Genomic DNA, 15,637 nt, shown 5'->3' with positions numbered 1-15,637 from the left:
CTCGGGCGGATGGCCAGTGGATGGCTTTTGATGTTCAAACAACATATTGTCCCCCTGATTGATCCGGTAAGTTATTTCATTTCCTGGGATTTAGAATAAACAGCAGCTTGTTTTCTGTTGAGTTCAAACACCTTGATTTCCAAAGAGACCTGACCTGTTGCTCCATTTACTTTTTCATTATCTGTATTTGTCTGGGAAGAGGGCGGGCGGGCGAGGGCCACGCAGTTCTGCAGACTTTGTGTGTGAGAAGTTACACCAGTAAGTGTGCGCTCGCTCTCGCTCTCTCTCTCTCACATACACACGCACACATGCACAGCTGCCCCTCTGCACCCTTGATTTAAAGGAGCCAAATGTGACAACCACAGCCCAGCCCTCCCTGGAGAGGTGAGCAGCAGAAGAGCTCGTGGTTGGAGCCCGAGGGAGGGGCTCCCCTGCCGGCCCCTCCAAGGCAGAGCCTACCTCTTCCCAGGTCCTGCTTCATACCCCCTGGAGTGAGAGCTGTCCCCAGGCCACCATGGTGGGGCTGAGAGCTGTCCCCAGGCCACCATGGTAGGAGTGGAGGTCATCTTCCAGGCAAGGATGGCTTTGGAGGGCACTGTGCTCAGGGTTGGCCAGGTGAGCTGTGAGGAGGTGGGGTGTTGCCACTGGCTAGTGACATGTTTTCCTGCACCAGCCCAACTCTGGGCGTGGAGAGGGGACAATGAGGAGAGGTGTGCTAGGTTCCGAGTTGTGCTGTAACAAGCTACCACAAACCCGGGCGTGGACAACAACAGGAACATATCCCCTGTCACTCTTCTGGGGGCTGGAAGCTCAGGGGTGGGCGGGGCTTGCTGCCCTCGCCGCTCCTGGCCTCCCAGGGTGGAGAAGCCAGATCTTGGTGTCCTCTGGCTGGTGGCTGCGACATTCCCACCTTTGCCCGTGTCACTGTACGGTCACTTTCTTTGTGTACGTCTCTGTGGGACCTCTCCTCTTCTTCAAAGGACACTAGTCGTCAGATTTAGAGCCCACCCGAGTCCAGTGTGACCTCATCTGAACTTGGTTACATGCGCAAAGACCTTTTGGGCGGGGTCGCCTGCATATGTGCCCAACACCAAAGTGGGAGAGAAGGGTAGGAAGGAAGAGGCTGTTCTGTGGAACTCCAGGGGGCCTGGGGGAGTCCCACTGAGACGTGGCCTTCCGTGTTATGTGAAGGTGTTTGTCAAAGAGGGAGCACAGTGTGTCGCTTTTAAGCACATAATCATATGTGCATAAGCCTCATTTGCATCCTGGGTTTGCACGTGTTAGCAGATCTGAATCAGGTTGGAAGCATCTGGAATCCTCAGGACTCACAAGTCCAGGATGCCCTGAATTATCCTGCTCTCTGAATTATGGGGTGTGTGTGTGTGTGTTGTTGATCTCCCTCTCTAGAAATATAAGCTTTTATGAGAATAGAGGCCTTTTTCTCTTTGTCTTTGTGATGGGTTAATAAGCACCTCTGCTTTCTAGGGCCGCTGATGGCATGGGGTGCCAGGCACAAGGCATGGCTCCCCAAGCCTTGCACACCGTTGAGCCTTCCTGCCTGCCAAGACCTCAAGCCAGGTAGGACCAAGGTCATCTCGTCCTCATGACCTCTCCAGGTAGGAATGTGTGTCCCGACGTCCTGAGACCCAAATGCTCCCAGTAAGGCAGTGTGACCAGATGGGTTTGTGAGACCCGTCCCCTCTGGATGCTGAGGAAGCTGGGGGGTGGGGGGCAGGTGTAGGCTCAGGAGAGCCAGCAGGGAGGCGAGTCTAGAAGGCCAAGGAGAAATAGGGTGGTGTGGACGGAGAGAGAAGTGAGCTGCTTCCAGGGCTGCTGAGGAGCCCTGTGGGGCTTGGTGAGGCTGGATGTGGAGAGAGGGACAGGGATGGCACCTGGCTTCTAGTTGGCACCACTGGACTGACAGCTGGGGACCCCAGAGGGAAACCAGGTGGTGGGGGAGAAGCCTGAATTCAGTTTTGGACGAGCTGAATTTGAGGGGCCACCAAGGCGGCTCAGGTTTGAACCTCTTGAGCATACGCGGTGACAGTTTTACCAGGACGAGTCTCCCTTATCCCCTCCCGAGCCTCAGCTTCCCCATCTGTAAAAGGGAACACCCCCCAGGTGATTCTGAGAACCCTGAGTGTGGATATATGCAGACTGCCCACCCCAGAGCTGGCACCCCTGTGGGGGAAGGATGTGTCCCTGTTTCTCAGCATTCCTCAGAAGCAACAAACACACTTGACCAACTGACTTAAGCAGAAAAATAATTTACTGTTTCTGTCACCCACAATCCAGGGAGTATACCTGGCTTCCCTCCAGCTGCAGCTGGGGCTCAAGCATTACCCCAGGGGTTCCATGTCTTTGAGGGCTTCACAGGCACCTTCTCCATGTCCCAGTGGCCATCAGCTGGGCACAGACAACCATCTGGGGTCTTTTTCTATAGCTGGGGCAGAAAAGTCTCAAGGAAAATTCCCATTGGCCCACCTGGGTCATGTGCTCATCCAAGAGCCAATCAGTGTGGCCAGGTCTGGTTCCTGTGACTTCCTTCTTCCTGAAAGATGGCAGCCGCGCTGCATCATGGTCCCCATCTGTCCCATGGGGATTCAGGATGGGAAGTGCTGAGAATACTCCTACTGGCACACAGTAGGGATTCAGTTTATGGTGGTGGTTTCTCATTGAAATTCTGGAGGTGACACACCTGAATTGTCCTCCATCTACATTTTAAAGTCCTTTAGAGCCTGTAGTCCCAGCTATTTAGGAGGACAATGTCAAGAGCCCAGGACCTTCAGGGTCCTTTTTAAATGTAGCCTTCACCCCAGCGATTCCAAGTTCAGTGGTGTGAAGTTTTCCTTCACCTCAGACTGGCCAGCTTGGGAAGTGGACATGACAGGTCAGTCCTGAGGAGATTGAGGCATCCCTCCTGGCCCCCGTAGGAGGTCCCAACCGTCATCCACAAACAGGTCCCGATCACCCCTGTTAAGACCTGGAGACTCCCCATTCCCAGGGGAATTTCAGGACCTGTGGCATCTCTCCTCAGCCGGCTCAAGAAACAGGTTCTGCAGAGTTAGACAAAGACTTGTGTGGTTCATGACATCACCCAGAACATTCTGAAACCCCCCAGGGGAAGCAGGGATGTGGACACTCCTTCCTACAGCCTGGTTCTGATTGGAGCTGCCCAGGAACTCTCGGCCAATTAGCAGCCACACTGCAGAGCCTGGAACTTTATAGCTTAGCAACGAGAAATCTGGAAGAACTCTGGAATTAATTTAAGGAAAGGGGAAGAAAAACATCAAGATGGGAATTAGCAGCCAAGTAATCAGGCCGTGCATTTATATTATTACCTTTGTGGCCAAGACAAGGAATGAACGTTTTTCAATGTTAATTACCAGCAGAGCAGGAACCGGCGAGCCATCTTGACTTGAACTTGGGCTCCTATTTTCTGCCTGGATTTTTTTTCCTAAGCTAGTGCCAGGTTAGGGATGTGAACAGAGCTAAGGAGTGGGCAGAAGAGGGACACTAATTAACAACAAAAAATATCCCTGATCCAGGCTGCCACTGGTCACTTGGGGGGATGATCTTCCATCCTGTGACATCATGAAGATCTTCCTGAAGTTGAGAACAGGGGGTCCTAGTGGCTTCTGTGATTTCAGGTGGAGGTTGGGCCAGAAGGGGAGACTTGATATTAATAGTTGATTAGATAAATCAACCTGTGATTACAGTTATACTGGTATCTTGGAAGAAAAGTGGTGGGGGTGGGTGGGGGGAGTCCTGGGAGAGGGACTGTCGGGAGGGAGGGTGTAGTTAATGCGTCTTAGGTGATCCTGACCCTGCTTGGAATCTTGTAAGGGCGAGGTTGGTTCCAGAGGGAGGTTCGGACAGGTGGTCAGGGACAAGCCCACCCAGGGATTCCTGTGCCTGCAAAGCTTCCAAAGCAATAGAAAAATCTCAATGGGGAGCCACCAAGGTTTGTAAACTGAGGCTGAGGGTCATCCGATTGCAATGTAGAAAGGACACTCTGGCTACTGGGGGCAGGACAGATGGGAGGGGACCTAAGAAAGGTGCTGAAGCCTCTCATGATGTGGGTGGTCGGCTCGCAGGGTACCAGCAGCATGGAGCCCCTAACCCTCTGTGAGGTCTCCCTGGCTCTCCTTAGCTGGCTGCATCCCAGATCCTTGTTTCCGGACATGCCTGCTTTTAGATGCCTCCCCTCTGTGGAAGGGAGTGTGAGTGAGGCCGTTGCATCCCACAGGTGGGGCGATGGCCAGGACCTTCCTGATTTAGCCTGGAAAGTCCCCAGTCCCAAGCTCATCAGTCCCAGGCAAACTGGCACAGCTGGTCACCCTACTCTGGGGCAGTAAGAGTTGGCTTCCCCCACTCTTCGGGGCTCCCCTGCACTTGTCCCCAAGGACCCTGGACATGGGCTTAGCTGCTCATTCACTGTGTGGCCTCAGACATATGACTTGGCCTCTCTGGGCCACTTTGTTCCTTTGCAAAATGAAGCCGGGTCTGGGGAGACTTTTGGCTTCCTAGTAGCACTGATTTTCTGCTGTTACTGAACTTCAAAGCGTAATCAGGACACAGACCCCAGAGCATAAGAGACAGGGGCCGTGTACCAACAGAGTGGCCTGTGTGGGTGACCTCTCTTCTCCAAGCCCACTGCTCCCTCCAGAGATGGGGACGATGGTCGCTGCCCCATGGAAATGGAAGCACCAAGCAAAGTTCTTCCAGCGTTTGCCGTAGCGAGGTGATTAGTAGCTGGAGGGTGGTGACTTCGGCTCATGGAAGGTGGGCTCGGGAGTCAGGCTTTCTAAGGGGTGACTGCCGGTTTGATTCAAAATCTGGGATCTGAACTTCGATAGGGTTACCCCTGCCTCTCAATTTGATCCTAACTTTTATGTGGTAATGAGGTCACCCTTCACTCTGGGGGGTCTGCTGGATTCCACCAGGTAGAGCTAGATCCTCCTCCGCTCCCTTTGCCATGGATCTCCCTTTCCAAAGATCTGCTGAGTTAGTTGAGGGACCGTTATACCCACTTTACAGACGAGGAACCCGAGACTCGAGGAGGTTAAAGGTCAGCATTTGAACCTGGATCTGATTCAGGGTCTCTTCTTCCCACTAACTGTCCTCTCCTCCTTCAGGGGCTGCACAGAGGCAGCAAGAGTTAGGGGGACAGGGTGCCGAGAGGCCGCTCTGGTCGGGGCGTCCTCTGTGAAGACCCATCTAGGGGACTCTCCAAAGGGAGCAGCCGCATGTGTCCTGCGTGACCCTGGCAGCCTGGCCTGACCCTCTTGGGGGTGGGAGGCTTCTGGATGCTGGTTGCCATGGAGACGGGGTGGGCTGCTTAAAGTTGTATATACTGAGCTTTGCTGCCCAGGCTGGCCCCAGAGATGCAGGCCCCGGGTGGCCGATCAACCTGATCCCTCTGAGAGAAGGGCAGGAAAAGGCTAGTTTTCCTTATTTTTTTTTCTTTTTATTTTGAAAGGCTTCTTGCACACCCAGGGAGGGACAGAGTGTGTGGTCAGGAGCCCAGCTACGGCAATCGCCAGCCCTCAGCCGTGGACACCTCCTTCCCCTCCTCCCCTTCTCTCCTCCCAGACTATTTTGAAACAAATTCCTGACATTGGTTATTTCTTTTGCAAATATTTCTGTATATGACTCCCAAGGAAAAATTTCTTCTTACCTCCTCCACGCCTGTAAACAGTGACTTTCTACTGACCTGTGTCCCCAGTCCAACAGTGATTTTTTTTTTCTTTTTTTGGTACTGGGGATTGAACCCAGGGGCACTTAATCCCTGAGCCGCCACATCCCCAGCCCTTTTTTATATTTTATTTTGAGATAGGGTCTGGCTAAGTTGCTCAGGGACTTAGCTAAGTTGCTGAGGCTGGCTTTGAACTCATGATCCTCCTGCCTCGGCCTCCGAGCTGCTGGGATTACAGGCATGCGCCACGGTGCCCACGCGACAGTGATGTTTTTAATATCAGCAAATATCTGATCAGGATTCCAATTTCTGTAGTTGTCTTGTCGATGTTTTCTATATAGTTGGGTCCAATCGGGATCCAAATGGAGCTCATAGATTTGGAGGATATTGAGAAACAAAGTCTTCATGGAAACTGTCCCCATTGGCTGGTGTGTGTCCTTCGTCTCTCTTAATCTTTAGGTTCTTCCCCTTTCTATGTCTTCTCTTGTAATTTATTTGTTGAAGCAACAGGGTTTTGTGGAGCTTCTGGGGGTCTGGATTTTGCTTGGTGCACCCCCTGAAGGATCTTAAACACGTTCTTCTCTGTCCTGTGTTTCTTATAAGTTGGTAGAGCTGGAAGCTCACTTAGACCCCTGTTTGATTTCTCTCTATTTCCTAGTTGTTATTTGGGATTCCATTCATTCAGAGCCCGAGCTCTGGTTAGCTTTCTCCATGACGTCAGCCCCCAGCACCACTGTGCGGTGACTACACTTGTTGATGTTCAAGCTGTCCCTTTCGGCCAAGCCTCTTCGTGTGGTCTCCTGTATCCTCGTGGATTTGACCCCAGTAGTCGTCGACAGCTGCCTTGCTTCCCAATGACAAGATGTTCCCAGTTCACCTGCAACATCTCTTGCCGCAGATCTGGGAACTGGCCGCTTCTCCACGGAGCCCTGAATTCTAATGGACAGTGGTATTTAGAGACCATAACCCCAGGTGACAGGGTGCTCACTGCACACACAATGAGTCGCTCTGTCTCACTTCTCCGTGGAAGCAGCCAGCAAACACGTGTTCCTGTCTATAAGGCTCATGAGAGCTTCAATTCAAGCCACAGGTCTTCACCTCATCTCTGTGATCTCACAGGTGCCTCTGCTTTCTTCCATGACATGTGATCAAGTCTGGTGTCTAAAAGCAAAGCCCCCCCACTGTGTCTCCCATCAAGCTGGGAGCGTGTGAGGAAGCCCTTAAGTCTCCCGTGGGCGTGAGCCTCGGTTCTCCCCTGAGGCTGCTCTGGGAGAAGCCCACTTCCTGGTCCCCAAGAGACCACGCAGCCCCTTCCAACATCCTCAGTGTGGATCCTCCCATCCAGCCGGTTTCCTTCCTGGCTGCACACTGGAGTCTCATGCGGAATTATAAAACCTTCCGATGCCTGTCCCTGTCCCCATAAATCACAGGACAGAATCTCCGGGGCTGGAACCCTATAATAAAAAAATATATATATATTTTTAAAAATTTTTTAGTTGTAGATGGACATAATATTTTATAATTTATTTTATTTATTTATTTATATGTGGTGCTGAGGATCGAACCCAGTGCCTCACACATGCTAGGCAAGCGCTCTACCCGCTGAGCCACAACCCCAGCCCCCCAAGATATATATTTTTAAATGAAGTCCAGGTAATCGTAACGTGCAGCTGGGCTGAGGGTCACTGTGGTAGTCCTTGCTTCTCAGCAAAGTGGATAGTAGACCAGCTCTGCCGTGGAAGCCCATTAGCTTCAGTTTGAATTCTGGGGCTGCCTGTTTCAGGCTATGAGATCCCTGGACCAGCTGAGCAACAGAAGTTTCTACAATCACCCAAATGATCTAAATATGCACTGTTCGGCGTGGTGGCCACTGACCACACAGGACTACTGGGCACTTGAACTTGTTGCTAGTATCCCCTGTCCAGTGAATTTTTAAATATATTTAATCTTATCTAATTTATGCCAGTGGCTAGCAGCTTCTGTCTTGGACCAGGTCGCTCTCGAAAATCACCTCCCGTCCCCCAGCTTCCTACGGTAACACAGGGAATAATGAAGGGTTATTTCACCGGGAAATTGTGGGGATTAGAGATAATGTATATAAAGTGCCTGGTGCACACGAGGCAGTCCATAAAACACTGCTTATTTTCTTTATTAACATCAGCCTGCCACTCTTACAAAAAAAAAAATAAAGCATGCCTGGATAAATTAGGGCTCAGAAGCACCCCACCACAGAGGCTAAAGATCCCAAGCTGTTCCAGAAAAACTCTTGGAAAACAGCCCTGAGTTGCAGAAGTCCGATTGCAGCAGGAGGTGATCGGTTACAAGGGCTCCGTTTCATTGCAGCCCTCGCCGCAGCTCAATAAATTAAGCAATCTCTCCAAATAACATGTTGCTTTAATCCCCTCCCTTGGCACCGGTTCAAGTTGTTTGGGGTTTACATCAGCCCAAGCCCTGAGAGGCCACTCACGGTGTCCTTGTGCCTCTCTCTCCCCTGATTCATCAGCCGGCTCTGGAAACAGCGTTGCAGCCTCCTGATTGGCAGGAGAGCGGATGCCAAGCCAAGCAGGTCTCCTTTTATCAGAACTGGAGTCTCTTCCGTCCTCTGGCCTTGACACGCCGCACGGTTCATCGGCTGAGATTTCTGGCAGGTCCATCTGCAACCGAGACAGAGACACCTCTCAGCGGCCGGCCGGGTTCTGGGCGTGGACAGCCAACGCGCCCTGGCTTTTCCATTCCCATCCCTCTCTCTCTAGTGGTTTATAATCTCACAGCAGAATTTCGTTTCCCCTAGAAACTTGGCATCGGAGGTGTCAGCCTGGGAACATATTTGTTTGTGTAAATTAAAAAGAAGAATATGTTTTGACCATATTTAACTTCTAACCGTGCTGGAGAAATAAATACTGGCTCTCGCAGTGCTTCTTGCTGCACAGTTCTGGCTCACCTCCCCAAACCCTGTCTTTGTTTCTAAAACCCAAAACTACCGAACGCTCTGAATGGCTCGTCTCCTAGGAAAGCTACAGGATCAGCCTCGGAGGCCACGTCCGCCCCCAACCTCAGCCCGCAGTAGAAAGTTCAACTTACCTCTTTGGGAATTTTTGGCTTCCGGCCACACGGCATCCTTGCTGGGGTAGGAGAGGGTGTCAGAAACAGGTCCCCCCACGTGACTTGTTCAGGGGCTCGAGAATGCTACTGTGTTTTTAAAAGGCACTGGGCAATAGTGTAGATTTCAAATGCACATATTCTCAGAGTGAGAAATTGCACTTCTAGGAATTTATCCTATGTGAGTAAAGCAAAATCCTGGAGCGAACACAGTAGGGGACAGGTCAAGTGTGGTGGGATGCTGGACCCCGTTAGAAGGATGAGGTGGGGCTGAATGCTGTGTGGTCTGCAGATTTTTTTTGAAATACCCTTGATCTTTTTTTTTTTTTTTGTACCAGGAATTAAACCCAGGGGTCCTTAACCACTAAGCAACACCCCCAGCTCTTTTTAAAAATGGTTTTATTTTGAGATAAGTTCTCCCTAGTTGCTTAAGGTCTTGCTAAGTTGCTGAGGCTGGCCTCTAACTTTTGATCCTCCTGCCTCAGCCTTCCCAGCCGCTGGGATTACAGGCATGAGCCCACCGCACCCTGCTGGATCTTCTTCACATTATGAGCAAAAAGAAAAAAAATGGCACCATGCTTACAAAACGCATGGAGATTGTACAAACTGCTCACAGTGGCTACTTCTCAATGAGGTTGGAGTTAAGAGAAAAATTGCATATTTTTATTTATTTCCTACGTTATTCTCTTTTGTACTATTTCCCTTAACCATAGGGCGGTGTAACTTTTAAATTTGGGGATAATTAAAAAAACATAAAATGGTGCCTAAAAAAATCACTTCTACACTCTGAGTCGGACCAGTATAATTCAATGATACTTCTTTTTATTACACACCTGTCAGGAGAATGGGGTGGGGGGACGGGCAGGGACGGTGTCTGGCTCGTAGATGACGAAAGGGCTCACGGGGTCCACCTGGCACAGGAGGCCATGAGGAGCTCAACAGGTGGATGAGACCCTGCAGAGACCGGAGGAGCTGCGAGGCTTCCTCTTCTCGCCTCATTGAGTTCCGTCTCCCTCCTTCCTGGCGCCCTCCCCAGGTGAGCCGTACACCCCTTCCCGCCAAGGTTTCCCGTGTGATGCACCCTGGGGGGTCATCCCAACCCTTGGGGGCTCTGAATCTCTGGGTGTCGGAGTGAAGGACATTGTGAATCCTGGGGCTGAGGTCCAGGTGGGCACAGGAGGTGAGGCTCACTGGGTTGGTGGAGGCTGTCCTCCGAGGAGTATAACGGGCTCTGTCTCAGGCTGGCCAGATCAGCTGTCACGATGGGCTGCCGGCATCTGTCATGGCCACCTGATTCTGTTGGGCATCCCTGGTCCCCTGTGGACCGCCTGCTGCTCAGCGGGTCTCTATTCTTCATACTGCAGCCCTGTCATCCGCTGGGGTCTCAGAGGACACTCAGAATCCAGGACAAAATGGTGTGGCCAAATAAAACAACCGTGAGCTCTTAGGGGAGAAGGCTTAGGACAATCGGTTATTTATTTATATATTTTTTAAGTGCTTAGAACCCACATGTCACCCGGGGTCATCTTATTTTTGGAGATTCAAATGAAATGGCCTTAAATTTTGTCCCACATGCCATAGGGGACCCAGCAGTCCTTGGAAGCTTTCCTGGGATTAGAGGTGAGAGGTGTTTCTGTCTCCCAGGCACCGAGGGCCTGAATTCCTGCAGCTGCTGAATCAGGGCTGCTCACGCACCTGTGGCTGGCCTCGGGGCAGGGCTGGCTTGGTGGTCGTGGAACCCATGCAGTCACAGGGTCGTGCCTGGCTTAACGCTCCACTACGGCCACCTTGAACTTCTTAATGTTTGAACCAGAACTCTGCATATTCATTTCACCCTGGGTTCCCCCAAATTACATACCTGGTCCTGCCTCATTCAGGGTGATTCTTGTTCCATCCACAAGTGACCTGCTCGAGGCAAAAGGATGACCATCGCCCACCCCGGACGATGGGAACCTGATGGTTTGGACAACATTTTCTCTACTTTTAGATATGGTGGGAAATTTCCATAATACAGTTGAAAAGACCTGGTCCCAAAGTTCCTCAACATGTCAAACACAGGGTTGCCCTATGACCTAGCAAGTCCACTCCCTAGCTCCATGCCCCAGAGAAATGAAGATTGTGCCCACACAACACACAAATGTCCCGAGTTATATTATTTATAATCACCCAACGTGGAAACAACCTTTATGTCTATGAATCGACAAATGGAGAGACAAGTATGTCCATACAACAGAATATTATTCAGCCACAAAAAAGAATGAAGTTCTGATATGTGCTACAACATGGCTGAACTTTTGAGACCCGTCATGCCATGAGAAGAGAGCCTGACCCAAAGGAGCACATATTATATGATTCCACTTATATGAAATGTCCAGAAAAGGCAAATCTATAGAAATGAAAGTAGATTAGTGACTGCCCAGGGTCAAGGGTGCTGGGGGATGTGGGGGATGGGGGTGGACTGCTATAGGGCTCAGATTTCTTTGTGAGATGATGATAATGTTCTAAAATTCACTGTAATAGGGCTTGCGTGATCGAGCATGCCCAAAGCCATCGAACTGTATATCTAAAACGTGAATGGATGTTACGGGAATTACATCTCAATAAAGCTATCAACAAGGGACACCCTGTTCCCTGACTCTCCTGACAGTCATCCTCCAGCCCCAGGACCCTCCTTCTCCCTGCATGCACGTGCCCTTGACGTCCCCTGCCTGGAGACCTCTCTGTACCTGAAAACATTTTCATTCTCAATTCAAAGGGCTTTCCACAGTCAAAGTGCCCTCTGTGGTATTATTCTAAACTACGACACTTACTTTTCTCTTTAAAAATTACTGCGGGAACTGGAGTAAGTCCCCAGGGTGTTCTAGGAGAGCAGTTAGCCACTAGTAAGTCCTAATAGGTGTGACTTCTAAGAGCTTAGAACTTCCCCGAGGGAGCTAGAGTCAACTCAATCTCCCCAGAGACAGGGGCCATCTGCTCAGAAATGTGACTCTGAGTCACCTCACAGGTGAGGAGAGAACATTGCAGGGGCCAAGTCACGTTGGTCTTACTGAAAGGCAGGCTGTCAGTGTGGAACGGAGATGGGCCACCTTCGGGCCACTCCTTGTTTTTATAAATAAAGTTTTATTGGAACACCGGGCCACTGCCATTCATTTCTGTACTGTCTGTGGCTCTGCTTGAGTTACTGTGGCAGAGTTGAGCGGCTGCAGCAGTCTGCAAAGCCTCCAACAGTTACGAGATGGACATTTTCAGAAAATGTCATGGACACTTGAGATGGGAGATTTGGACTGCAGCCCCAGCCTGTCCATGCCAGGTGTGAACTTGGACAAGTCTGGTCATCTCTCCAAGCCCATTCTCTTATCGGTAAGCAGGGGCCAGTGTTAGTACCTCCCATCCCTGTTAAACTACAATGACTTCACACACGTAAAGTGCTTGGTGCATGCAAAGCACGCAACTCACGTTGATGGTGATGACGTTATTTAGGAAACGAAGAGTGACACTTACTTCATAAGTTGTCATCTGAAGTGACGGATCACGCCTGTGAGAACGTTTGTTATTATTATAACTATCCAAAAGATTTTTGAGACGGTTCTTTGCTTCTTGGTGATATTTATACTTTGGAGTTTTGAGAGTGTGGGTGAATTTTAATTTCAGAGGAAAAAGGATCCTTACCTTAAACCCTCTCATTTGACAGACAGTCCAGGAAACTGACCCCTGACCTCCAGCTGGGTCTTGAACCTGCTCAGAATGAAGACCTGAGGATCGTCTGCTGGGCACCCAGCCTCTTCCCCAGTAACGAGTCCCTGGGACTCTGGCCTGTGTGCCCTTAAGTACTTGTGTTGCCTTCAAGCTCCCACCAGCACCTGTGGGACAGTCACCCACTGCAAGGTGCTGGACAGGCCCCGGGCAGGGAAGACCTTAACAGACGGGAGCCTCAGCACTCCCAGGGCTGTCTGGGAGCCAGCGGGGGTGGCCAGAACTGAGACGGCAACAGCAACCTGCTTCCCAAGAAGGCGTCGATGAAGGAGGGTGGTTTGGGAGTAGCCTCCCCTTCACCGGCTTTGGCTCACAGCTCTTAACTGAGCACCTGATACATGCTAGGACCCAGAGACAGAGCCATGAGGGAGACACGGGCTCCACCCTCCGCGGCCTTCTCATGGGAGCAAGAGAAAATGGGCAGCACGATCTGTAACAGGCCTTCAGTTCTCCTGGGGATTCCAACTGTCCTGCAGACGCTGTGGACGGACCCCGCTGTGTGACACACCGACAGCTTGGGAAACAGGCTTGGCAACCTTCCTGATGTCCCCAGCCTCTGTGGTGACCACAGTTCATTTTATAATAATAGTTCACCTTGATTATCAGGGGACAGCTAAGACCCAGCACGAGAGTCGCTGCAGGTGCCTTCTTAGTTCTTTATAGAGATGTGGGTTCATTTCCTCCTCACTGCAGCCCTCTGGGTGCCTCATTATTCTAGACAGAGAAACCGAGGCACAGAGACATGTCCCTCACCCGAGGCCACACAGCCGGTCAGCAGCAACGCTCAGATTCAGACACGGGACGGCTGGCTCCCGGGGGCTACGTTCTTGACCGGCCCTGCGTCCCGGGAGCTGACACCTTACCGAGGTGCACACATGCCTGACACGGAGTGACATCTTCCCCGTGACGTGGGACTGTCCATTACTTGGCCTGCTCTCGTGCCACCTCCCCTGGTTTCAGGGAGAGCCCTGGGAGGGCAGGGGCTATGTCACACCCCTGCCCCACCTCCAGCACCTGGCACTGTGCCCCCTGCCCCACCTCCAGCACCTGGCCCAGAGCCCACACGCAGCAGCAGGCCCTTTAACAGATCTGCCCCGTGCAGGAGGCAGCAGCCAAGGATCCGACTCAGAACCGACAGCCACAGTCCTCACGTTTCAAGCCTGCCCTGGCCTAAAGACAGGTTTGGGGAGTCCCCACCCGCTCAAGGGACCACCTGCCTGGTCCTGGCTTTTCTCAACTGGGGTCCTCTCCAGCATGTGGGCAGAAAGGCAGTTAAGGGGCTGCGATGGCCCAGCCCCCACCCTGAGGCTGCAAGGCAGGGGTAGGGGGTGTGTGCCAGCAGCTGGGCCAGCAGCTGTCCATGGGCCTCTGTACGGGCCTCAGCTGGCCAGCTGGGCCCCTCTGCCACCCCCCACCCCATGACGCAGCAGAAAGTGAAACCGCACTGGCCCTGCTGGCTGGGACTCAGTGTCCCCCGGCTGCTTCCCTGCAAAACCAGGGTCCTGGGGGGTTGGTGGCCCTGCACTGTCTGGCCTGCTGGACGAGCCTCCCTGTGCCCTAGGGTGCCGTGGCACCCCCACCCACCGCAAGGCTCCCTGCTTCTGTGTGAGGTCTCCTTAACTGGTTGGTCCCCCGCGGGCCTGCCAGAGGCCTCCTCTCCTCACTTCCCCCTGAGGAAACCCGGGTGCAGAGAGGTGCCCGGCCAGAAAGGAGGGTGCTGGGTCACGTGACCCCAGGATGGACACAAACCAGAGCTATGGGTGGGTGTGGGGCAAGAGGGGCCTCTAGTGCTGGTGAGCAGGGATGGGTGGGTCCACCCCACTGCCGGGCCTCCCCCTCCCCCTCCCCTCCCCTCCCCTATCAGCTACAAGGTGCAGGGAATCCCCAGGAGAGAGAACAATTCCTTAAAAAGTGGATGTGAGACTCTACAAACTCCCATCTGGACTCCTGCCCCACCTGTATTATATTTGCTTCTTATTTTTCTTTTGAGAAACCCACTCTTTTTTGTTTACATAAATTGATGTGAAAAAGTTCTATGCTCCTACCCTAACTGGAAACCTAGCTGATTGCCACAAATGGAAATTAGCTGTACAAAGAAGTACCTATTAGAATAACATCTCTAGGGGCTGAGGCTGTAGCTCGTTGGCACGGTGCTGGCTCACCCTGTGTGAGACACGGGGTTCCATCCTTAGCACCGCATAAAAATAACCAAATAAAATAAAGGCATGCTGACCATCTACAACTACAAAAAAACTAAAAAAAAAATAACACCTTGACCCAGTTACCACTCAAAATCATTGGGTATGCTCAAGAGACTTGAGAAACTTGTGAACCAACCTGTGGGTTTCATGCATGAAGAACTAGAGGCCCAGAGAGGTTGAGTCACTTCCCTGGGGTGACACAGTAAGACAATCACAGAGCTTGGGCTGGAATGCAGGTGTGGCTGCTTCCATAAACCTGTGCTCACTGCTAGGCTGTTTCCCCCTCCCGTCTGAGTCGACTCCGTGTGTTAGGAAACGTTAGTATCCATCTTATCCAGGTTTCATGCATTAACTTCCCCATTTTCAAAATTTTCAAACCTTCAGAGCTCGTGTGTCACTTGAGCTCATGATAACACTGGCTGCGTCCAAAAACTTTTTGAGGATAGAGCAGAGGTGTGCCTCCCCGCCCAACTTGGCGGATGGGGAAACTGAGGCAGCGAGTGGGAAAGCACCCTGTCTTAGGGAGCTGGCAGGAGGGCAGGACTGCCAGGGGCCCCGTGCCAAGGTGAAGATCCCGGAGGCCCAGCTGGAAGACCAGCCTCGTCAAACAGGTAGCGCTTGTTTTTATTTCTCCCCTGCATTCCCCCCCCCACCCCTACCCCCCCCCTCGCCCCAGCAGAGGAGGACTCCAGCCACAGCACCTTTTTTCCCAGGCCCCATCTCAGGCTGTGCCCCTGGAGGGTAAAAAAGCGTGTTTAGCAACCATTGTGTGTGTGCATGGCGTCTTTTTGTGTCTTGTGGTACCAGTCTGAGCCCAGTGAGGGCAGAGCTCCCAGGGAGCCCGAGGAGCCATGGCAGAGTCTGGGGAAGACCTCTGTCTCTTTGA

General features: G+C 51.9%; 1 long non-coding RNA gene across 1 annotated transcript; it reads right to left on the bottom strand.

Moving 5' to 3' along the window:
* Positions 1 to 2,251: 2,251 nt before the first annotated feature.
* Positions 2,252 to 13,956, bottom strand: LOC139702874 (uncharacterized). The gene is made up of 2 exons (XR_011705445.1): positions 8,166 to 13,956; positions 2,252 to 7,152 (listed from the first exon to the last, which is right to left on the bottom strand). It is a non-coding gene; the product is annotated as an uncharacterized lncRNA (long non-coding RNA).
* Positions 13,957 to 15,637: the final 1,681 nt, after the last annotated feature.

Source organism: Marmota flaviventris, chromosome 19 (genome assembly GCF_047511675.1).
Source record: "Marmota flaviventris isolate mMarFla1 chromosome 19, mMarFla1.hap1, whole genome shotgun sequence".
In the NCBI taxonomy this organism is placed as follows: Eukaryota; Metazoa; Chordata; class Mammalia; order Rodentia; family Sciuridae; genus Marmota; species Marmota flaviventris.
The sequence above is the reverse complement of the archived record's forward strand: the minus strand, read 5'-3'. Positions and strand labels throughout refer to the sequence as shown.